The sequence below is a fragment of the Dioscorea cayenensis genome, chromosome 15 (assembly GCF_009730915.1).
Source record: "Dioscorea cayenensis subsp. rotundata cultivar TDr96_F1 chromosome 15, TDr96_F1_v2_PseudoChromosome.rev07_lg8_w22 25.fasta, whole genome shotgun sequence".
Classification (NCBI taxonomy): Eukaryota; Viridiplantae; Streptophyta; class Magnoliopsida; order Dioscoreales; family Dioscoreaceae; genus Dioscorea; species Dioscorea cayenensis.
Window position 1 is genome coordinate 9254566 of NC_052485.1, and position 26685 is coordinate 9281250.

The following is a 26685-nucleotide window of genomic DNA, read 5'->3' on the forward strand; positions in this document are numbered from 1 at the left end:
TGATAACATGATCTCCTCTTTTCTCTCTGCCTTCAGAAATGTATTTATTCCTTTTCAAAAAAATATAAATATATTTGCCCAAGACAAGGTCTCAAATATTAACTTTTAAATTATAAAAATCATGTGTGAGCTTTCTTTGTAATTAAGTGGCCATTTTTTAAAAATAAAATCCATATCTTTTAAAATATATTTACCCAATACAAAAGTTTGAAATATTAATTTGTAAATTTTAAAACTCATGTGTGATTTTTCTTCGGAAGTATCGAATTTTTGTAAAATAAAATCCATATGTTTTATAATATATTTACCCAATACAAGGTCTTAAATATTAAGTTTTAAATTTTAAAAATCATGTGTGAGCTTTGTTCATAATTAAATATCCAATTTTTTTAAAATTAAATCAGTGTCTTCTTAATTTACCTTTTTGTTAATATATATAAAATAAGATGATAAAATTCTTTTAATTTAGCCACTTCTCCTGCATGCCATCATCTTCTTATTCTCTAACAGATTGCTTTCTTGTTCTCTCTCTCTCTCTCTCTCTCTCTCTCTCTCTCTCATGGATTCCTATCTTTGATAATTATCTTTTCCTCAATTAATAAGAATATCGAAAGATGGGGATTCAAGGGTTGGTTCCATTGAAGTCAATCATGGCTTTGATCGCCATCGAGGAGCTACGGGATCTGACTGTTGTCGTTGATGCCTATTCATGGCTCCACAGGGGTGCTTTCTCTTATAGCATAGAGCTCTGCAAGGGACTCCCTATCCCAGATATTTGATCTACTTGATTATGATATTTTTCTATTTTATTATCTTTGATATAACATCCTAATGCTGAAATAAATATAAATAAACATTAATTTTTTTATTTGATTTATGAAGGAAACCTATGTTGTTTGAAATTTATTTATTTTTATTTTTATCTATATCTTTTTTTTCTTAGAAGTCTATTGTTATTGAAACCCAAGTATGTTCTCACTTGAGAGATAGAGAGAGAAATAAAAAACAATTATGTTTAATGAAGACTAAACTATTTACTCCCTCTTTCGTTCTTTTTTATCTGTCGTGGTTAATCAAATCTCACACACCAAGAAACTTAGTTATTTCACAAAATTTTATACAAAATTAGTTATCTTTCCAAAATTAACCCTAATTTTTATCTTCACATTTCTCTCGCATATTTAATTTCAAGAAAAAAATTGAATAAATTATTAAGGGTAATTTTGGGAAAAAAAATAATAAATGCTTCTTGATGTTAGAAAATGACAAATAAAAAGGAACATGGATTTGTGACAAATAAAAAAGAACGGAGGGAGTAACTTTTGCTTCACTTGTTCGGGTTCCATTTACTTTATTACTTGAAAATGATATATATATCTACTAGTGTGCATGCCGGCACTAATGTTGTGGGCCTTATAAAATTTTAAATTTTTTATTTTTGTTTTAATCAGCAAGGCCAGTCAATATATGTTAACATATATTATGTAGAATATAAACGTAGGTTTTTATATGTTAATTATACACCATATATAGCCATGAGCTATTATAATATATCATTAACATGTAATATTGTACGGTTAATAACTTGATCATGATAAAATCCACTAATAAATAATAAATATACATAGCTACATGTTAATAATTTTGTTGCATGTTGATTGGTTGAATTTGTTTATAATAACCATATAAAATTTATTAATTATATATTTAATAGTAAGTGCATTTATAATATACTAAATTTATCCTATATATTTACTAGTATAAGTATTAGTATTACTATATAATATACATTTGTTTAGTTAAGTTTTATACTATTAATATTTATATGTGTTTTATAAATCAATATTAAAAAGTTTGATGGTATGCATAGAGGTAATAAGATTTATTATGGTTGTATATGTTATAAAAAATGGAAAGGAAAAAAACCAAAGAATTGCTACAAATAGGAGATGGGCAATTGTATGCTATAAAAAAGGGTTTGAAAGGAGAGATTTTTCGAGGATAAGATTAATATATTGTATGTATGTATGTATGTATGTATGTATATAAATAGTTTTAGGGTCAAAGTTTTTATGCCGAAGAACGAGAGCCTACACATGCTTTACTATTGATTACTTGAGTGCAAATTATTTTTTTAATATTTCTATTATTAAAATCTTAGATTTGTTACTTGAATTAAAATTGTGGACTGTTTTTTTATAATTTTTTTTCTTTGTTAAATACTATAACTATTTGAAAATTTTGAAAAATTTTCAAGTTTCTGAATTAGTATAAGAAATTGACATGATAATCCAAATTATTATTATTATTATTATTATTATTATTATTATTATTATTATTATTATTATTATTATTATTATTATTATTATTATTATTGGCATTATATTTGTGGTTTTAACTTTCATGAAACATTGACTTATTAATGCCTCAAAATTAAACGATATATTTTAGTATTTATTATCAATAATGATCATCAGCCAGTCTTCGATTAGATTGGTTTTTCACTAGTGCTATATTTAATTAAATTTGAATATATGATTAGAGCTAACAGTTGATGAATATTAATTGGTAGTTGGTAATTTTTCATTGTTTTAAAAATCCCATACCTATCTAGAATGTTACATATTTTTTTTTAACAATATGGTTTATGATTTATGGATGGAAAGAATCTTAAATTTAACAATTTATATTCTTTATTTAATAGGATTTTTTTCCAATATTTTCAAGTATATTGATTATTGCGTGCATAGAGTCAATCGATTATGTAACCATCGTGTTAAAACTCTTCTTCTATTTGATGGGGGCTCCTTGCCGATGAAGATTGATGAAGAAATCAAATGTGCCAGGTATGTGACAATAGATTCTCTTAATCTTAACATACACTGTTAGGGAAATATTTAAACTAATAGTTTTGAGTAGGTAGTTCTTTGTTTGGTTTTTTTGTTGGTCCAATTTATAATATGATATTTTCACCTAAATTAAGCATTTTATCTTTGCTTAACAAACAATAGTTGGAGAGGTAGTTGTCTTAGTAACTTTAACAATGCAGGGCAAAGAAAGAAAACCTTGAATGGGTACTTAAGCATGAGGCTGCCGGAAATTCTTTTGCTAGTCATGAGTGTTTTCAAATGGCTATTGATATCTCACAGTCAATTGCTTACAACTAATACAGGTAATAATTAAAATTTGATTTGAATAAATGATTTCTATTATAGGATGAAAACTATGTTGTCCTCCTTCTGTCCTTGAACTAACTAAACATAATTAGTAAAACATTAGTCTTAAACATATTAGTTAAGTCAAAAGCTAAATATATAGATGGTATTTTATGTTTATCCTTAATTTTCTTTTACCGTTATATGTGTTTCCACTTATAATGTATATTTGAACTATTATTAAAAAACTAACATTAATTCAGGTTTTGAAGAATGAAAACATTGATTATTTTGTGGCATCCTATGAGGCTGATGCGCAAATGGTGTTTTTGTCCATTAATAAGCTTGTTGATGCAGCCATTACTGAGGACTCACACTTAATACCTTTTAGGTTGTCATAGAGTAAGTTATATATAATTTTGGATTCATTCATTAAACTCAACTTTTCTTAATTTACATGTAATGCTCTTGTCACCAATTAATCATTAGCCTTTTTCTCATATTGTTTTTTCCTTTGTAAAATTCTAATTCTTGGAACATTTCTTTTCAGATTATTTTCAAGATGGATAAATTTGGGCAAGGAGTTGAATTTAAATGTTCAATGTTAGAAAATCAAGTGTCCCAACTAGTCATGTGAGTATACAAAGTTATAAAATTTTGAAAAGTTATTAGCACTTCTTACAATTATCATTATATTATTGTTGATGTTAGCCCTAAATTAAAATACTATTACTTTATAAACTAATTGATTCTTTTTCTTTGTTTGTTTTGTAGAAATCAAAGGCATGGTGGAGTACTGCATCTTGAAATTTACCTTAGAATGTAGTTTAGAAGTATTATAAATTGTACAATAATGTTTGGGTATTTTAGTATAATTTCATATATTCAAAAAATTTGTACGTTGGAATGATTTTTATTTTTATATTATGTTAAATATTTAGTTTGCTAGTGTTACAATATTTTGCCATTTAAAATATGCATTTTGTGATGAAATTGTTGTGTTAGCATATGAGTTTAATATTTTTGATGAAATCTATCACACGATATGGTCACTAATGCAAATTTAATTACTGAACTGTTACCGTTATTCGTGACTAATAAAAATAACACTATTGATAATTTTTCACTATTTTCAATTATTTTAGTGTCAACAATGTTGTCGCAATAAAATAGACTATTTTGACAATTTATTAGTCACTATAAAATAGACTATCGTGAAAGCTTATTTGTCATTATTATGTATTTTTTTCTGTGACAACAATATTGTCGCAATAAAATTGACTATTGTGAGAGCTTATTCATCACTATTGTGTATTTTTCTTTGTCAACAATATTGCCACTATAAAATGGACTATTGTGATGGCGTATTAGTCACTATTGTGTATTCTTCTGTGCCAAAAATATTATCACAATAAAATGGATTACTGTGACATCTTATTCGTCACTATTTAGCATTATCAAGTGTCAATAATATTTTTACAATAAATTGGATTATTGTGATCGCTTATTTGTCTCAATGTAGCATTTTTTTTGTGACAACAAAGTAGTTACAATAAAATGGACAATTGTTACAACGTATTTGTCACTATCTCATATTTTTTAGTATCAACAAATTATCACAATTAACTGAACTATTATGACCACTTTCTTTGTCACTCTTAAATTTTTTTGTGGCAAAAAAATTGGCATAAATAAATAAGGTTATTGTTGCCACATCGTTTTGTCACAAATACTTAATTTTTTAGTGTTGTGAAATTGGTCACAAAAATATGGAGTAATTGTGACCATTTGTCTAAAATGGTCACTCTTAAATTAGCATTCGAGGTATTTGTGACGGGAGGTGACGACTCCTAAAATTTATTAGTATTACTAATTGTGACTAAAATTATTGTCTTTAGTGATAACTTTTGTTATCAATAAAAATATAATTTATTGTATCCATATTGTTTTTGTCACAAATACTAAATCTTTTAGTGTCATGAAATTGGTCAGAAAATTATGGATAATTATGACCATTTGTTTAAAAGGACCACTCTTGTATTAGCATCGGAAGAATTTGTGACGGGAGGTGATGACTTCTAAAATTTGCTACTATTACTAATTGTGACTAAAATTACTGCTTTTAGTGATAACTTTTGCTATCACTAAAAATACAATTTGTTGTAGTGAGTTTAGGTAACTCGTCCTATATAAGATAAATATCCACACAATAGACATTTATAATTTTGTAAAAAATAATTTAATATATCTATAAAAACAATAAATTCAATAAAATTCTTTAACTTACAATTGTCAGTGAATATTCATTATCAATAGGCTTTCCATCTTCACATGTGTGAGCAGCAATGTATACATCAGCTTGAGATAGTTTGGATCCTTCGAGCCTTGTGGTCTTTTGTTAGTTTTCAGTAAAAGAATAAGTAATCATAATAAAAAAATAAATACAATTAACTATAATTTCATAAACTGAATAAGTTACCATTTCCTCTAGTTTCCTAACAAACCTTTTGTGCCTGAAGTATAAATAGACTTTAATTTAGATCTGTTTCATTTGCAAACAAGCTCCTTTTTCTACAAATTTAGAAAAGGAAAAAAGAATGATTTCTCACATGATAGTAATAAAAACTTTGTTTCTTTAGTAAAAAAAGTTGTTTTCTTTATAATATGTACCTTTACTTTAATCAATTCCCAAAATTTCAATAGCCAATCAAATTTTTCATCTAGCACCCTGTTATCACGTTTCTCATCTTGAACCAATTATCTTTTACCTTTGGCTTGAATTCCTTCAATTTTTTAGCAAAAAAGAACATTATCCAATCCTTACCTAAGTATTGAAGCTTATAAGTATTGAATATAAAATTGTTTGATCTAATTCAAAAGTGTCACAATAGTCAAAGCAAAACATAATTCTAATTGCTATAAAAAAATTAAATACCTTAATCTTATTTCACATGTTCTTGTTTTAGCAGTTTGCCTAGTCAACTTCCTAGGACCCAAATAACTCAACCTTCGCCAATGAACAATTTGACTTATAAGCTACATCCAAAAGGTGTTGTCATTGATGGTCCTTCTCTAATGAGTATTCAATATTTAGTAGAAATGGTAAATACCACTAGTGCACATATCTTGGTTGTCAAGACAGTTGCAAATCTATTTAATCTCCCTAGTTTAACCCTCCTACCTCCTACCAAAGTAGATATCCGGCGGTGGTATCTTTCATATTTCTATACTGGTAAAGGTTTTTTTATTTTTTCAAAAGAAATGAAACAAAAGATATGGTAGAACTAATCTTCCAATGTCTTATTTCTAGGTCTAATGGAATTCATAGGTATAGGAAGAATCCCCATCAAATAGAGATTTTTCGTTATGGGTTTTTATAGCTACATAAGAAATCATTGATTAATATTAAAAATAAAGAATAATAAAATTTCTTAAAGTATTTAACTTATTTGCATTATCTCTAATAGGTTGGTCTTCATTGTTAACACATATATGTATGTGTCTCCCTTCATACATGCTCCAAATTGTTTTACACATAATTGATGCATTCTGACCGAGTGTCCATGCCCACAAGTACAAGAGTCACACATGTAATAAAGTGGAAAGTGAGGATATTGTATCTCTCAAGGAACAAGAGCACTACTACTAATCCTTCTTCAGTTATCTAGCCTAGCAATCAGTGTGAAATAAGTCTAACTAAGTTTTACATAGCCTAAGAATGAAGAAAGCAAAGATAATGACTAGATTTGGAGGAGAATCCAATCATTGAGGGGAGTTATTCGAACCGGGATTCACCTATGACTACACTTGCAATTGGAGATCTATATTAGCTTAGATGTTGTAATAATTGGACCGCAGAGATTCCAAAAATATACCAATAACTCTCTCGAGCTTATAGATGACTAATCCGCTACAAAACTCTAGGGAGATTCTCTCTCTAGCCTAAGTTCCATATGATTGCAATACATTCCGTGAATCCTCAAGATCAAGGTGATATTCTCTTTCTAGCCTTTCTCAAGTTAGGACGAGTTTCTGCCCCAAATGGAAGAATTACGATGCCCTATCTCTAGAAACACCACAACTTTCTTCACTTGTAGTAGGACCTAGTTGTAGGGATTTCTCACCTCTCCAACTATGAGACAAAATAATTAGATTTGATCTCTCCTATAATGAATAAATACGTGTGAGCACAAGCAAATCACAACCAAGTCAACATAATCCAATATATAAAATGAAAACCAATTTCAAGTTCATCAAAGTTACACCCAAGTTCAAATGACGAATGATGCATAAGCTACGATAATAAAGATGTTCAAAATACAACTCATGGATAGCAACACAAGATAACAAAACATGATGAAATTGCCTCAATGTTGTGGTGTGAATGTCATTTCCCTGAGCTCTTGCAAGGAAGTATCGAATGATGCTTTCTTCTTCAAAAAGGTGAGGAGAAACCCCTACTTTAAGCCTGCAATCACCAAGGAGAATCATCACTCAAGCCTCTCCAAAGTTGGCCTAAAAAAATCAAGAAAAGTCTGCCAAAATAACCCCTCAAATTCTTCGCCTTTTATATCAGAACCCTAGAATGAAGGCCCATGGGGTATCCATGGTCATGGGTAAGGTCGTTGGTTGCTCAATCCTTTCAATCAAAACTCGGGGAGCATCATTTGGTGACCCATGAGCAACCCACACCCATGGGTCAGCCGTGGGTAAGGGCGTAGGTAGTTTTGGAGAATTTTTCTATATTGCTAGAGTAAATTTGCTTCTATTAAATATTGTGAATATTATCTTGATAAATATTTTATTAATGAGAATAACACTTTAAACATATATGGAAATTATAAGTATGTAAATATTTGAGTTATTTTCATTTGTGTCAACGTTGTAATTTTGATGATTAGTTTGATTATAGTGCGGCTATCATAATTAAAGCAGTAGTATACCTTTTGCTAAATTGCAATGCACTTGATGACTCTTTGCTATTAGACTCTATCTAAACTTACACTTGTTGCAAGCCATAATCTAATTTGTAAAATTCCAAATACTAAATAACATATAGCTTGTTAAATATTTAAGGTATATTTAAACAAAAATGAAAAATACTAGAATGGTTATTGATAGTATTATAAAGAAAGGGAAAACTTACAAGCTATAAAAATGAGATATGAATGGAAAACTGACTCACATTTCATGACAAACATAGAAATGATATTCACATATTTATCAATAATCAAATGAAGAATGTGCTTCCATTTCTTGTGTGTTATCAGCTTCACCATTCTATTCATCATTAAGATTTTCATTTGAGTTTCATGAAGATGATGAAGGAACATCAATAATTGTGCCACATGTGCCTAGTCTCGCCCAATCGATATTCTTGTAAATATCACCCAAAGCACCATCATGTAAGCCAACTATCTAAGATTCACTTTGTAGGTATGACTCTATATCTTCAGAACATTCTTCTTTATCATTGTTGTAGTAGTCTATTGGAGTTATCTTGATAACAACATGCCAATCAATATCAATTGGCTCTTATACATGGAAAACCTATTCGACGCAAGATGATCAATTTTTAGGACTCTCCCAATTGACACCCAGTTACACTAAAATAGTATAATTTTCATTTTAATTCAACAATCTAATTCTATAATATACTTCAAAAGACTATCATATGTCATATCACTGACAATTAAGGATGGACCCATCACTCATTGGCAGGGGGCTAAAGGCAAAATGTTTAAAAAAACATAAAATTCATCCAACATAACAATTGTTTCCAATATAAAATAATGCGACAATATAGCCTTTAAGTTAAACAAAACCCACAATTTGAAAACACATAAAAAAATAAAATAAAATGTTTATCTCTGCACACTCGAACTAAAGCTGCTATCAATGAAGGTGCCGGATGTGTGATGTATGTGACTAAGAGAAGATAACTGCATACGATGAGTTTGCATTTTCTAAAAACTTTGTAGAATTGCTTCATTGTTAATAGTTACAAAAGACTCCTTGTCGATATAGACAACCATACTATCATTTATCCACTCATCTACCATTTTGTTGCATAAGTCAATTTTCACAACATTTATCGCCGAAAGTACCATATCAACACCAACTGTCGCAATTGCAAAACCAATGCCAACTCAATAATGCAATAAATGAGTGGGAAAATAGCATGTTTTCTTGTCTCAACCATCATCCTAGCCAAAGCTCCCAAGTCCCTAAAATTTACAAAATCATCATCATGCCACACATCATAAATGAAACTAGCAAGTTTATCCTTAAGCCTCATTCGGTCAACCACCCGAGAAGTCTTCAGGATACATCTCTGCAATATGGAGTAGCTTTTGGATGTTTAATTTAGAGAATGAGTCCCTTGGATCAAGGCATGACATAAGAAGTAACTCCATGCTAGCTTTTGGAAAATAGTTTTGCATTTCTTGAGTAATTAAATCAATAACCTCACATTGCAATAATGATAAAATCTATAGCAAACATTAATAAAAGAATAAATTAATGAGATTTATAAAAGCATAATAAATATAAAAAATAATTATCTCACAGAAAATTTTGACACAATAATGGTGAAAATGATTATTGAATTGCTCCTCCAGCCTAGAACCACCACGAATTCTCATATTGTCCTTCATGTTAGGCACAAGGATCTAGTTTTCCTCACAAAAAGAGCTAACATCCACATCCTTGATCTCACCCTAAAGTGTAAAATCCAAGCCCTCAAAGCTTTAATCAAACACATGACTTAAACAAAATTTTGGTCCTTTTGTTATAAGGCAAGTGATAGCTTATTTGTCATCCCCAATAAAAGGCTCATCAAGGACATCATAAATACAAACTGAAAATTTTCTATTTTGACAATCAAACTTGTCACTATATCTCTATTAGCATTAGAAGCACCATCATCATGCACATTTTGGAGTACCTCTAAAACTGAAGTCCACATGCAGATTAGCTGGATAATAGTAGTTTAATGTAATCCCCGACGAGTATCCCTAGGTCTTGCTAAGTTGGACTCTTGATTTTTTTTTCCTCTGCTACTATCTCTACTTTTTTCAATTGCACAACCAACCTGTCATGGTGATGTTACCAAAGTTGGTCTCTTCTTTTATACAATGCTCTGGTGGCATTAACAATTATATTAACATATTAGAGAAAATCACTCATAATATGATTGTTTTTAGCAACAACAATCACTAATTGGAGTTGATGAGAAAAACAATGGTCGTACCTTGCATATGGATTTTGTCTTAAGATAAGTGCCTTCAAACCATTTAATTCAAATCATATATTTGAGGCCCCATCATATCCTTTCCCTCTTAACCTCGGAAGAGACAACCCGTGTTTAGCAATAAAGCAATCAAGGGCATTCTTCAAAGAAATGGTTGGGGTATTAGGTGTATGAATCATAGCAAGGAACTACTCTATCACATATCCATTCTTATTCATATATTGGAAAACAACTCTCATTTGATTCTTCACTTAGGCATCCTATGCTTTATCAATCATAAGGGAAAAATAATTATATATCACCATTATCATCCATAATGACACATATAATCTACGCTACACAAGCATTTGCTATCTCCTTTTGAACCTTTGGTAAAGTAATTTGATTGTTTCAAGGGAATTTTGATTATCTACCCTCCGAAGCTCTTCATTTTGTATGCTACACCACTCAAAGAACTAAAAAAAGTTTCCCTTGTTCAATGAGTTTAAGGACTCATCATTTCTAAGGAAAGATAAAGCTTGCTTCAACAGAAAACAAGTCTCATTTGAATGTGTAGCCAATTAGTGTGACATACTCTGCTCTAGTTTTGGAATCTTTGAAATTATACTCTAGAATCATTATACACATTATTCATGGCACCAATATATTCTGAAAAAATTCTCTAATGTTTTTTTCCAATTATTGAACCCCATTTGGTGAATGTATTTTCTCCTATTCAACATCCACTATTTGGCTTGAAAAGATAACACCAAAAACAATACGACACGTCTTTTACTATGCTATACTCCAACCACAGATGTTGTTTAAACCAAGCATCCTAGAACTCCTCCTTTATTTTCCATACTCTTTCTATGGAAAATTATGGCCAATTAATTGACAGGGGCCTCTAGTCAAATATTCTCTTCTAACTTGATCTCCAATTACAACATTAAATCTTCAATTGGTTATCGTACTCCCAGGTCACTAACAATGTCATCCAAATTAAACTTAGTACAGGTGTTCTTCTCACTTGATTCAGAGTCCAATGGTACTTTATGAGCATTAGACAACTATGTACTCTGTGGTCATTAATAAGACATTTATCCATGTTTTGCAAATAAATATGTAGAAAAACAACCATCTTTAATTAAGAAATATAAAAAACAATAAGAAAAATATTAGTGCAACCTAAGACTGTAGGGATAACATTGATCTTTAATTATGGACTATAAAAAGCAACCATCCAACCTATTGTCTGTTACTAATATATTATGGAAATATATGCATATGAAACATTGTAGTGCTAACATTTATGCATCTGAATGATTGAATTTGTCTCAATTGCTAACATTCATGTCATACCCAATTGCTAAGATTCATGTATATGGATCTGACTTAATTCCAATTGCTAATTGCATTCATTGTTCAAGCCATGCTTGTGGTTCTAATGACTTTTTTCATTTGGATTGAAGGATTTCACTGTAGCACTTTAATGGAGGTGTTAATCATGAGATGGAGATATTAATAAGGCTACATTTTGTTACGCATTGAGTATGTATTTTGTTATGCATCATTGTCATTGAATGCTTTGGTGTAGCCTTATTGAAACACATTTGTTATGTAGATATAACACTAAATCTTATTCGTATTGCAAGAATGGAGTTCACCATTCCATGTTCCATTTTTTTACCCAGTAGACTTTGTACACTTCTCACTTGTAGAAAAAAGTAATACATAATCAAAAGAAATTTAAAAGAAAAAACAATACTAATACTAATATACTCATTGAGTCACTCAACACTTGCATAATTGTGCCACTCTCTTCACATCCAGCATCACAAGTCACAAGCTTGTGAAGGCCACAATCCTATTGAATTCATCAATCAAGGCACATTTGAATGGTGATATTGATCACCATATATATCTTGGCGCATTTGCAGATCTCGAGGTGAGAATGAAGGCTTTCTTCTTTGTTAATTCGGTTGAGAGGGATGGGTGATTACTACTGTAAGTGCACGGGTCTTCAAGTAGTAGTAAATAAGTTATCATTCCCACGAGGACTATGACGTCGATTTCTAATTTCTTGCAACTAAAGGTTATCCAAATAAATCTAAATATGAATGAGGAAAATGAATAGAACTAAATGTAATTAAAACTAAAAATGCTAAACTATGGCTAGTGGCAAGCAAGTAAAACTTCAGAGTTCATAGGCTTCTAGGATTAGAGTTTCCACCATAATGATAAACAAAAGATCTTATATAACTCCTTCTCTATTATTCTTAATTATTGAAGATGGTTTATCCTAAGGTACACAATATATCCTTTCACAATATAATGAGGTATCTAACTTAGATCAACTCTTACTTTCGTAGTAATTGAATCTAATTCGACCCTTTAATTAAGTTCCGTGATAACCATTGATCTTCAAGAAATCCAAATCTAGGGTTTCAAGCTTAATCCTAAGGTCTCTAACACAATAGTTCACCTTTTAGTCCTTCTTTTTGTGTCTACAATCAAGAAAATATAGGATCCATCCCATTCACAAGCATTAAGTATGAAAGGATTAAATCAAATGGAATATAAGCATTAAAGTAGAGAGAAAATTTAATACAAAAGTCTTTGTTGATCAAGGGACTAATAACCAACCGTAGAAAAAATAGATCTACTAACTCATATACTATGATATTCAAACTAAGCATCAATAAATGAAAATAAAAAGAATAAAAAGGAAAACTCTGTTTGATAGAAGAGTTCCACACTTGAAAGTTGATAGATCTTCAATTAATCTTTGATCTCCTCTATGTGCTTTAATATTTTCATGCTTCTAAACCTCAAACTCTAATCCCTCTAGCCCCTTTAGTTCTATCCTTGCCATTAATATGATGTTTATCTTTAGCATCTTCCATTAGTATTATGCTTGTAATCATTTGGAACAATATTCAAAATTATTTATTAGAAGTAATTTCTAATAAACATGCTAAGTACATAATGAGATAAAGGATATATATATACTTTAAGTTATATAAAAATATATTTCAAACACTAGTGGATTGGTCCTCGTACAACAAAAGAGGTATGAAGCATTTTGAAAATACCGAACTCTAGTTGAACCACCAAACACTTCGATAAAAAAAAAGTGAATTGGTACAAGTACATGTCTAAATAACTAAAGAGATACGAAGCACTTTGAAAATACTGAACACTAATCGAACCACCAAACACTCAGAATTTTTTTTTTAGTATTTATTTCCTTGTTTTTAAAATCTTATTGTTTAGATTTTTACATCTTGCTAAAGTTTTTTCATATAAAAAACTTTATTTTTCATACCACTTCTTTGTCCCAATTGCTTGTATACTTGAATTTTATTTTCTAGATTTTTTTTTTCTCTAAAACTTAAATCTTTTTATTGTTTTTAATCCCACCTGTATAGAATCCTCCAAATTTAATATTTGTAGGAAACTGTTATGATAAAGAAGAATATTGAAAAAAGATTAAAAAGGTAAATAATTTAATACAAGAAAAGAATATAAAAAAGAAGAAGAGAAAAACACAAACACGAGAAAAAATAGAAATAAAAGCAAGAAGAACAGAAAAGAAAGACTATAGCCAGAAGAAATTGGGTTAAAAAAGAGGAAGAGAGGAGGAGGGGAGGGAGGGGTGAATCTTTAAAAATTTCAAAAAAAGGGGGTGAATCTTTAAAAATTTCAAAAAAAAATTATAATTATTTTTTTGATTTCTTAAAAAGAAGATTTAAGTTTCAGGGAAATAACAGATAATCTCTCTATATTTTGGCAATCCATAAATAATTCCTTCAAGTTTGTATATCCCTAATATGTCCCTCAATTTCATAACTTTTACTTTTTAGTCCAAATTCCCATCACATTCATTTAATGGGGTTAAAGTACCAATAAAATGACAAAAATGGCCCTAGTTAGGATGAGTATTTCTAATTTACCAGCAAATGATATATTGATTATTAATTTAAAAAACAATCAATTTGAACAACTTGTGTGGTAAAATATGACATTTTCATTCTAAACTCTCAAAGTGAAATCCTCTCCCTGTTTGTCCCAATGACCCACTTTGATCTCAAATCTGGCTCTCTCTCTCTCTCTCTCTCTTTCTCTCTCACATATGGCATCGTCATCGTCAGCATCTATCTCACATATGTTGAGGCTTGTGCTCACTTTCCAGAAAAATCACGACTAAGGTGACAATCCTAGGACAAGGGCCATTGTTGCCATAGCCTCCTTCGGCAAGCAAGAGGTTGTACAATAGCATCGAGCTAGTCTTTCCAACCGTTTTTGAGATCAGGCAACATTTGGGTCACGCAAGATGTTGCACGTGTTGGCGAGAAGCTAACATGCCCGTTGTTGGAGCAGATAAGCTCAAGCAGCCTGAGATTTTAGGGTTAGGGCTTCCAATTTGGAGATTTTGGGTGTTTTTAATAATTTTTAATTTGAGATTGGAACATGAACTTGAACTTGATAGATTTTTTAGTGGAATTTAATATTTCTTTTAATTTTTTTCCCAATATTGTGTTTTTATCATGAAATTTCATTTGTCCTACTGAGTTGTTGTTGCCTCATCGCAAATTACTATAGAAAATTCTCAATTTCTAAAAACAACTAATTCAATATTTAAATAATTTTTTTCAAATTAAAATGATGAATTATATAATATCATTGAATAAAAATTTGCTCCAATTTAAACACCCACTTTGATAATCTAAAACCACCGTTTCTTGAATTACTTTTTATTTTTTATTTTTGCTAAAATTATATTTTTATGATATGTAATATTAAATGAATTTTGATTTGTTCCTCGAAGAAAAAAGAATCCCGCTGCTTTGCCAGACTGGATGGAATACAACAAGCTGCCATATCTATCCACCTTAAACACCCATGTCAACACGTAAGACTTGTGTTTTATTTTATTTATTATGATTTATTACTATGTAATAACAGATGTTTGTATGCATTTTGTCTACTTCCTGATTAGTATTATTTGTTTGTTGTGTAATGTAAGTCATATCTATGTAGGCTTTTGTTATTCATGTGTGCAGTGAGTTTTTTCCTATGTATTATTTGGTGTTGCTATGCATTATGTGACCTAACTAAGGTTGGCTAACCCATTTATGTGTTGTAGCTCAATTATTTGGAGGAATGATTACGAGTGGACCACCAATGACAGCTTGTACATCCTGCTCAAGGGGAATAATCAAGTCCTCGACGACGTTATAGACATGCAATATTATATAAGGACATCTCAAACTACATGGTAAACACATATAAATGCAATAGAACATATCCTAATACATAAACAACGCATAATATGTAGGAAGGATTCAACATTGAGACACATTAACGTTGAGTTAATGTTAAAATACCCACATATTCATAAAACACTAGATAAGGACAAAGAAAACATCAAGTATGGTACAAAAAGTGATCATATAACAATGAATCAATATTCAAATAAGTTGGCAACTCACTAATGTTAAAAATATGGTTACAATGTTGTAATGTTACACAAAAAGAGGTAATCTAACTAGAAATAATCGATAGTATACGGGAACACCACAGGATATATGGTACACAGATATAATACGTGATACAAGAATAGAATGTACAACTATGGTGGATATTATGTAGATAACTATCAGTCTGGTATTAAGGCATTACAAGAATGGTGGTCGTGGGCAATTTCATGACATCAACTGTAGTGCAATTCTCAAATATCGAATGAGTCTTCCTAGTTGGATGAGTACATTTTATTGAAGGTTGATAAGTGTATTTATATTGACATTTTACATACCTCTTAAATATGTTTTGCTTTTCTTTTAGCATCCAATTCATATATTTTAATGCTACTTTGGGTATTTGTGCGTAGTTCCAGGTGAATATGTCTTGGGACAATAGAATAAGATTTGGAGCTAATTTGGCATCAAAGGAATTCATCTACGCTTCTTCAGGGGAAGTCTAGCCATGTTGAGGGCATGCTTCTACCCCGTGCAGATCTCAGGGCTTGAAGAAATTATCTAAAGGACAAGAAGCATGGGTACATAGTCCATAGCACAGCCGTGCAGATGGAAGCATGGCCTAAGCACGGGCGTGCTTCTGCCCCATGTAGGTTACTACCTAGAGAATTTCAGAGCTGATGCTAAACCCTATACCAACCTGTAAAATGTATGGGTAAAAAGCACGGCGAAAGCACAGCAGTCCTTGTGTTGGGAATTAGTTTTAAGCCCCAAAGTTGGAGTTTCAAGGGGACTTCAGCCTTGGATTTTTTGTGACGGCTACTAAATAAACTTCACTACCATCTGAATAAGGAAGAGAGCTAGGATTTTGGAGCACTGATTAGAGAGGAGCTAAGTCGGTGGGAAGGTCCTCGAAGGACAATTTGGGAGGATTAGAGAAGCAAAAGGGAGTTCAATGAATTCTTATTTATTTGTTTTCTCTATCCTTTTGTCTTCATGTGAACCCATGATGGGCTAAACCATTATCCGGTGCCCAAAGCTATTGAACCTTGAGATTATGTTTATTTAGTTTACTCTTTTATAATGTCTAGGGAGTTATCTTCGATTCTTCTATGTTAAATCTTGTCTTGCAAAACTTGATGTGCATGATTGCTATAGTTGTGATTGCAAAACTTGATGTGTATGATTGTCGTAGTTGTAACATTGTCTTTAGAGTACACATTGGAATTTCAAATTGGGTACATGTCTAGAGATAGGGTGTATGGTGTTGAGCCTTCTAACCTAGGGTTTTACCCTTCAAACCAAGAAGAGATACTTGATAGTCATTGTAAAAGAGTCAATACATGATCCTCAAGGGGATTAGTCTGGGGCGTTGCTTCATATCAGTGTTTCTAATGTATTTTAATTCCCTTTTTTTCCCTTACTCTTTCCATCCTTCTATCCTTCTTAGATTCGTAGATTATAACCTTTCACAATCTTTGATCTAGTTAGATATTAGAAGAGCAATTAATATTAAGAGATTCCTAGTCCCTGTGAATTCGACTACCCGGCCATAATGGGTACAATTTACTACTTCTTACAACTTTTGCACTTGTGGATATGTGATAACTGCTTGTGTATTAGTAATATGAAGTATTCTTTTCTTACGATGAGCATTACTTTTCTCAGATTTTATGGCTAATACATGTCTATTTGTGTTCTTTTGTGCATGTACGGTTATGGAGATAAGTACGGAAGAAAGAAGCCAAATTAGATTGCGTTTGCACATTGTTGATGGAATCTTGGAGTGAACAAATGTGAAGACACAAGTTGTGCTCAAAGACATGTGAGTGTGTGCCAACCTTCATTGTGCTCAAATGAATATGCCAATTGGAGGGCCACAAAGGTAGTCACACTCATGTGTTCTGACTTATGCAATGCTAGCAAGATTGTTGTCAAATGTGTTTTTATTTGAAGATGCAATGCGATCTACAGCATGGACGTGTACCCGTTTATGTTGCCTCGATGAAAACTGTAGATTCGGGAGTATTTTTGCGGAGTATTATAGCAGGTTACTGTAGAAAATCATTGTAGCAATTTACTATAGCAGTTACTGTTCCCAGGCCGCTGAAAAATGAATTTCTACAGATTCACACGAGCATGTGGAAATTCCACATGCTCGTGTGGATGCCCACTAGCCTTATTTAAGTCGTGATTCCAGCCCGATTTGGGGATCCTTCTTTCCATCCTTTGGCCTATCTTTTCTCACCTTTGGAGGCGCCCGTGGCTAGGGTTCGAAGAGGCTTTGGCTTGGCTTTTGGAGAAGTTTACAGCCTTTGACACCGCATTTCCTTCGGAAGAGAGTTATTGGGGGAGCTTTCGTCGACATCGATCCGGCGAGGTATGCCCTAAGCTTGACAAGGGGACCTTTGGAGAAGACGCAGCCACTCCACAAGACCATCGACACGAACACCAAGGGGGTTTTATTCATGGATTGTATATTTTTACTTTTGATTTCATTATTGATTGTATTTTTCTTCATGGAGAGCTAAACCACAAGTGGGTACTTGGGCTTGTAAACCCTAGGATGATATTGTTTATTTGACCTTTTATTATGCTTTCATTAATTGATGTTTTAATTGAGTTCCAATCTTGAATGACTGTTGAGTTGATTTTTCCATAGAGTGACACTAGGGTTGAGAATCCATTTTAGTAATCCTTGTGGATGAGTGACACACCATGAGGATTAGACAATGCTAGATTGGAGAGGGTTGAGAGGGTGAGTCGAGAAATAGTGAAACGTCCCCTTTCCCCTTCGGTGTGATTTATCCTACCTCCATGTTCCAAGAGTTCTTTGCGGTCACAATAAAGGGAAGTGCTAAGAGACAAACTCCACTGGGGCTTAGTTACGCAAGCAACAGAGTGAAGCGTTGAAGTAATCCTTACTATCTCGTGCTTATTTGTAACTAGGGGTCTTTCGCCTTGACCAAGGAGTTAGATCAATTTTAGGGAATATGGTTTATCACTTGGAATCCCTAGAGCCTAAAACAACCTAGCACAGTGTGAGGTGTCGAGACTGAGAGATTTCTCCACCAGGGCATAGTGTAGGGTTAGCTACGGTTGACCTTAAGTTTTGGGACCGTGTTTTTAAGGATCTCCACGACTGATTATACATTAGTTAGGAAACATAATGATTGGTCTTGCACTTGAAACAATAGTCCTAGGGTGAACAATGTCCGGGTGCCCCATTTATCGTCGATTGCCTCTCCTATCTTTTATTTGCGCCTCCTTCTTCTTCTTTTCTTATTTCTACTTGCATTGATTCTTATTCACATCACTATTAATTCATTTTTTGTTCTAGTTAAATAGCAATATTTGTGTTTCTAATCACTATTCCCTATGGATTCGACTACCCACTCTCTAGGATATTATTACTTCAATAAACCAGTGCACTTACGAGACACACGCAAAAAGACATTGTCAAGTTTTTGGTGCCATTGCCGGGGAGTAGGCGTTTTAGAAACACTTTGCACTTTGCTGTTTTAGCCATTCACCATTTATTCTATTTCACAATTTCTTATTCTTCCTTCATTCTCATTTATTTTTCTTTCTTTGGTTGCAGCTCCAGGTTATGACCAGAGGGAACCCTTCGACATTGGTTGAAGATGATCCTAAACTTGAACGAACACTTCGTAGAAGGGGTAAAGAACCTGTGCAAGAGCAGACAAATCAAGCTGAGGTAGAAGGTGAAGGGTCAGATATAGCAGAACAGAATGAGCAGAAGAGGACACTGTCTGATTATGCCAAACTCACAGTTCTTGGCACACAATCTAGCATTCTGCGGCCATAGATTATAGCTCAAAATTTTGAGCTCAAGCCAGCATTCATCCTAATGTTACAATAGTCAGCACAGTTTAATAGTTTGGCCGATGAGGATCCAAACAATCACATAGAGAACTTCTTGAAAGTGTGTGACATGCTCAAGATGAATGGAGTTACGAATAATGCTATCAGATTGAGGGTCTTCCCATTTTCCTTGAAGGGGAGAGCAAAGAAGTGGCTACATTCATTACCTCGAGCATCGATTATTACTTGGGAGGAGATGGTAGAAGCTTTTCTTGCACGATATTTCCCTCCTAGAAAATCTGTGAAGCTTAAGAATGAAATTTCTTCTTTTGTGCAAATGGAATTGGAGTCTCTTTTTGAGACACGGGATAGGTTCAAGGAGCTCCTGTAGAAATGTCCTCAACATGGGTTCCCCAAGTGAATGATTATTCAAACTTTCTATAGTGGGTTGAACCCAAGTATGAAGTAGTTACTCGATGCTGCAGTAGGAGGTACCTTAGGGAGCATGACCCCGAAAGAAGCCCGGTATCTCATTAAGGAAATCACTATGAACAGTTATCAGTGAAACACAAGGGATAGAAAGAAGGTAGTCGGACTTCATGAGATTAACACAGTGACTTTAATGGTGGCCCAAGTGGAATCATTGAGCAAGAAGTTAGACAATCTAACTTCTAATAGAGTGACGGCCATGACTAGTTGTACAGGATGTGGGGGAGGACATGCTCCATTTGATTACCTGATTTCTATTGGTGGTACATCCTTTGTAGAACAAATTGACTTTGTGGGTAATGCAATGAGAAACCAAGGCAATCCATATAGAAACACCCACAATCCGGGTTGGAGTAGCCATCCGAATCTTTCATGGAGTAATCAAGGGCAATAGAAGACAATGGCACCACCTGGTTTCCAACAACAACAAGCCCCGAATATGGAGAATCGAGTTTCAGGGTTGGAAAGCCGGATGACTGATTTAGAGAAGGCTTTAACCAAGTTCATTCAATCGTCGAATACAAGATTTCAATCGGTTAAAGCCACACTTTGCAACCACACCACATCATTGCACAATTTGGAGAATCAAGTGAGACAAATTGCGAAGTCGTTATCGGAGAGACCTCAAGGAAGCTTGCCTAGTAACACCGAAAACAATTTGAGGGAACATGTGAAGGCGATCACTTTGAGAAGTGGTCGTGAGGTTGAGGGTAGTCTTCCGAGTGGAAAGACCAATGTTGAAGCACCTGAGGTCGTGGAGGTTGAGAGAACAATAGGAAAAAAGGTGGCATTACCACCTTACAAGCCAAGAATCCCTTATCCTTCAAGATTAAAGAACGACCAAAATGATGAGAAATATAAGAAGTTCTTGGGTTTATTTAAGCAGTTGCACATCAACATCCAGTTTGTGGAGGCGTTGTCTCAAATGCCTCGTTATGCAAAGTTTCTCAAGGACCTCATAACCAACAAGAGGAAGTTAGAGGAGAGTGCATCTGTGATTCTAAATGGTTCATGTTTGGCGGTGTTGCAAAAGAATATGCCGAACAAGAAGGACCTCAGAAGCTTGATCATTCCGTGCAACATTGGTAACATGGGTGAAGAAAAGGCATTGGTGGACTCAGGGGCTAGCATCAATGTCATGCCTTATACATTCTTCCGAAAGCTAGGCTTGGGAGAGCCTAGGCCCACTCGAATGACATTACAATTGGCAGACCGAACGGTTAGACATCCGAGGGGCATCATCGAAGATGTACTTGTGAAGGTTGACAAGTACTTATTTACTGTAGACTTCGTAGTGTTGGAAGTTGATGAGGATGTCGATGTTATTTTGATACATGAAAGGCCCTTCTTTCGCACTTCCAAAGCTCATATCGACATGGATGGAAAGGAGTTGACTTTACGAGTTGGGGACGATAAGCTTACATACCGTCTCGCCGAATCCATGAGACATTCTCTAGACTTTGATGATACTTTGTATTTTTTTGACACTACTGATGAACTAATAGATGAATATGTGCAGGAAATGATGTGTCCAGACCCGTATGAGGGGTTCCTAGAGCAAGAAGTGGAGGATGAAGACGTGATGACGATTGGTCTAGAGAACAAGATACAACCTACCCCGGGGATCATGACGAAGATACTCCAGAAGATGAAGCGTGCAAGGATACGTCACAAGAAATGACCCAAGGCTAATAGGGATGAGCAAGAATGGAGTAAGGGTGGCGAACCCTTGTGCAGTAAGAAACTTGATAACTCCCCCTCTACTTTCAAAAGACTATGTTCATCATGCTTTCAAATCATGGGTGAAAGAGAAACCTTCATCTATGAGTCCCCGTGAGTTAAGGTCAAGTACGTCAAGCTAAGTGACGTTAAACAAACACTTCTTGGGAGGAAACCCAAGTCTTTACTATTTTTCTAGGTTTTAGTTAGTGTTTGCATGAATAAGAGCTTGAGTGTTGGTGTCTTGATCTTTTACAAGCCATTGTTGTGATTTTCTCGTGGATTATTGGTATTATCATGTGCTTAATTGTGTGTGACAAAGTTTTCTTTGTCGTTTGAGCGTGTTTTTCATGATTCTCGGGTTATTTTCGCATAATATAGGTAGGCTCTAAATAAATGTAAATGTTCAGAAATTTTTTGCAAAGTCTGTAAATTTTTCTAAGTTATCCAGAGAAGACACACGGCCGTGTGGAAATTCCACATGGGCATGTGTTTTTGTTCAAAGCTCATCCCGAGAGGACACAGGGGTGTGTGTCTAGCTTTGTGAATGACTTTGTGACGATCACACACCGGTGTGAAAATTCCACATGGGCGTGTGTTTCTCTGCAGAAGTTCAGAGCTCTATCTTGAGAAGACAAATGGGCGTGTGTCTGTCCCTGTGTCTGACCATGTGAACTACATACCGGCATGGGTAATACCCACACGCTCGTGTGATTTTCTACAGAAAATTCTCTTCCATCCCGAGAAGACACAGGGGCATGTGACTGTCCCTGTGAATGGCCTTGTGAAGATCCACACCTGTGTGGAATTTTCACACGAGTGTGAAACACTTAGAGAAATTCTCGTGTGGACAGAGGAGCCACAAGGGTGTGCGGGTGCCACTGTGGGTCGGGCACACGGGTGTGGGGAATTTCCACACACCCATGTGGTTGGATTTAAAGCCAAAGAATGCCATCCCGAGAGCACACAGGGGCGTGTGTCTGCCCCTGTGAGGCTCTCCTATGGAGTCACATGGGCGTGGGTGATTTCCACACGCCCGGGTGGACGTACAGAATTCAAAAGCACGTGATTTCTCTTCATAAATCTTGTTCGCCTTTCATTTTCACACTCCCAAACTCTTTAAGAATACATCCTCGCACTCTCTCGATTTCGCACCATCGTTTTAGAGAGATTTTACTTGAGTTTTCCGGCCGATTTCAAGGTTTTCATCTTCATCTTGTCAGTAAACCCTCATTCTCTCTTTTCTTTGGTATACTTGATTTTATTTGATTAAAACTGGTGAATGTGCTTCGTTTTTATGTTTAAATGATGGATGCTTGTTTTAGGAGAACTTTAGAATGAATTTATGATGTTTTTTTAGTGTATTATATAGTGCCTGTACGGCTTTCACGACCCGTGAATCCACACGGGCATGTGGAATTTCCACACGATCGTGTGGATTTCTACAGTATTATTATTTTGAATGAATTTTATCAATTTCTATTCAATATTTATAGGTATGGCATCTAGGACTAAGAAAGCGGCTGGCAAGCGTCCCCGAGAAGCATCTCCCTAGCCAGAGTAGTTAGAGTTTGCTATTCCAGAGCACTGGGCTTGATTTGCGAGATTATCCAAACTCAAGTTCGGTCAGACTCGATTTCTGGACTTGAGTGCACTCAGAGAGGTTCAGCAAGGGGAGATTTAGCTGATGAGGTCGAGGAGCTTATGTCAGTGGGTAATTGGCGGCAGTTGTGATTGATTAGGGAGCCGGCTATCCATACATTGACACTAGAGGTATTGGCATCATTCGAGTTTTGACAGTGTTGACTTCATGCAGTTCAAAGCATTTGGACATCACTATACTATGAGCGTCACACAGTTTTCGATCCGGTTGAAACTATATGATGAGACTTTTACTATTAGTGAGTTGTATGAGTGACTTCTGCCTGATTATCCTGGTAGTTTGACTCCTCAGAGAGTGTATAGCACTTTATGCAGCCAGGGGCAGTATGACCCAGGAGTGTCCAAGGCCACATGTCTTTCATGACCTGAATATCATTATTTGCATGCCATTTTGAGCAAGTCGGTGAATGGTCGTGGTGACAGCACTGGAGTTTTAAGCCGGCAGGAGTTATTATATCTGTATTTGATGGTGCAGCGTCAGCTGATTCATTTGGGACATATATTAGATGAGTATTTGCGCCACCAGGGGCAGTATGTCAGATTGGGTGTCATCTTTTCAGACCCGTACATTTTCAGACTCGTCAAGGGCATGGGTTTGTTAGACGCCATCCGTGGGGTTGAGAAGACGATCATTCCTTCCTATTTAGGCCTGGATACGATGAGACTAATAGGATTGGTGCACAGATACAAGCCTAGAGTGTATATATTAGCAAGCACCCCCGAGATAGCTGAGGCAGAGAATGACGCAGCTTAGGGATCTCAGCCTATTCTCGAGCCTCAGCCCGAGCAGATAGAGGCCAAGGCACCACCTGCAACACAGAAGCCGCCTCAAGTGTGCATGTTTTCTGTCTCAAGCCTATGATCATTTTGAGAGGCTCGAGAGTGCTGTAAGGGTGTTATGGACTAAGATTGCTGAGGTTCGTGCCACACAAGCAGCGAACCATTTTGAGGTAATGACCCGTCTCGACATTTTACAGCAGATCCTTGAGCGAGACGCGACATCTCCGTTTGTTATGTGACCCTGGACTCCTCAGGCATCCCCAGCACCATCATCACCAGTACCAGCACCAGTTGATCCACATTCTTCACCAGCACTGGTAATAGCACCAGCAGAGACCGCACCAAACATTGACGCTTGATGCGTCCCTATTTTAGTTTCCAATTTTTCATATTTTATTTCTGCATTTTGTTTTGGTCTTGTACTTCTCAGAAAGGATCTTTCTTCTGAGTTTATCTTTTATCTTCGTTGTCTCGAGTTGTATTTCATTGCTTTATCTTTATATACTCGAGCTTTATTTTGTTTTTGTTGAGCTTCACTGAACCCTTTGTGTATACGTGCAGATGGTCTTGTGAGTAAAATTGAGGACTAGTCATAGATACGGTCAATGTGATTTTCACATGGCCGTGTGTGCTCCATAACCCATTGTAACTCAACTCTCAAGGAATATAGCTCCATCATAGGTACGATTAGGAGTTCAAGGGAGTATTGTTTCAATTGCCCACCTTCACATATGATCTTGAATGTTATACTTTTTATTGTGCTTGCATGCGTGCATTGAGGGTAATGTACATCTTAAGTGTGGTGGGGAGTTCACATTACACATGTACATTACACAAGTTTTGACTGAAATTACATACTCACGTAGCCAATGGCGGTTCACCTTAGTTGCAATGGTTGTATTCTTGAGTAGGAGAATTTTTAAAATGTTCTCATGCTCTAGTTTTTACTTGAATTTCTAGGAATTTTTGTCCGATTGACATTTGCTGCACTACTCTCTCATGAAACCTTGTATAAACTCAAGTTCGCTGTTTAAGGGACTAGTTAGTTTTGTTTCTTGTGTTAATTTTTTTTTGCTAAAAAAAATTGGAAAAAGAAAGAAAATATTTGTTTTGGCTGTGCATTTGGGGTGGAAAGAGCTATCACCTATGAAGTATGAAGCTACTCTCATAAGTCGGATACTAGTTATGCCCTAATGAGAGAAAGAGGTATTTCATGGGATGAGCGAAAGCTACTACCCCGGTAGAAAGAGCTACCACCTCGAAAGTGTGAAAACACCTTAGCGGCCGCTTTGGAAAAGGCTACCTTAGAGGATGTGTGAAGCTACTACCGTCTCTTTGCTTTGTTTTGTATAAAAAAGTCCCTTATGCTTAGAACTTTGAGGAGTATACGTTAGATTGACTTGAGTGAGTCTACAAACACTCACACGATTTTGGGTTTGTTGTCCTTTTTTATTCGAATTTTTAGCTAGAGCATTGATTTTTCATATTTAATGTTGAAATTCCCTTACTTGTAGAATTCTTCCCTTGCATGCTTTGGTGAACCTAAGGCCAATCACTTTCAATATTTCCTTCTTCTATGCTTCAATGTTTTATTTTTGGTTGAGGACAAGCAAAAGCTTAAGTGTGGGGGAATTTGATACGTGCTTGTGTATTAGTAATACGAAATATTCTTTTCTTACGATGAGCATTACTTTTCTCAGATTTTGTCGCTAATACAAGTATATTTGTGTTCTTTGTGCATGTAGGGTTATGGAGACAAGTATGGAAGAAAGAAGCCAAAGTAGATTGCGTTTGCACTTTATTGATGGAATCTTGGAGTGAACAAACGTGAAAACACAAGTTGAGCTCAAAGACATGTGAGTGTGTGCCAACCTCCGTTGTGCTCAAGTGAATTTGCCAATTGGAGGGGCACAAAGACAGTCACACTCATGTGTTTCGACTTATGCAATGCTAGCAAGATTGTTAGTCATCAAATATGTTTTTATTTGAAGATGCAACACAATCTACAGCATGGATGTGTGTCGTTTATGTTGTCTCGATAAAAAGTGTGGATTCGGGAATATTTTGTCAGAGTACTGTAGCAGATACTATAGCTAATCATTGTAATAATTTACTATAGCAGTTATTGTTCACAGGCGACTAAAAAACGAATTTCTACATATTCACATGGATGTGTGGAAATTCCACACGCCCGTGTGGATTCCCGATTCCAGCCCTATTTAAGTTGCGATTCCAGCCCGATTTGGGGATCCCTCTTTCCATCATTTAGCCTATCTTTTCTAACCTTTGGAGGCGCCCGCAGCTAGGGTTTGGAGAGGCTTTAGCTAGGCTTTTGGAGAGGTTT

At 34.6% G+C, this 26685-nt stretch overlaps 1 non-coding gene across 1 annotated transcript; it reads right to left on the reverse strand.

Annotated features, from left to right (window-relative positions):
• Positions 1-19995: 19995 nt before the first annotated feature.
• Positions 19996-20102, reverse strand: LOC120278364. The gene has a single exon (XR_005541696.1). It is a non-coding gene; the product is annotated as a small nucleolar RNA R71 (small nucleolar RNA).
• Positions 20103-26685: the final 6583 nt, after the last annotated feature.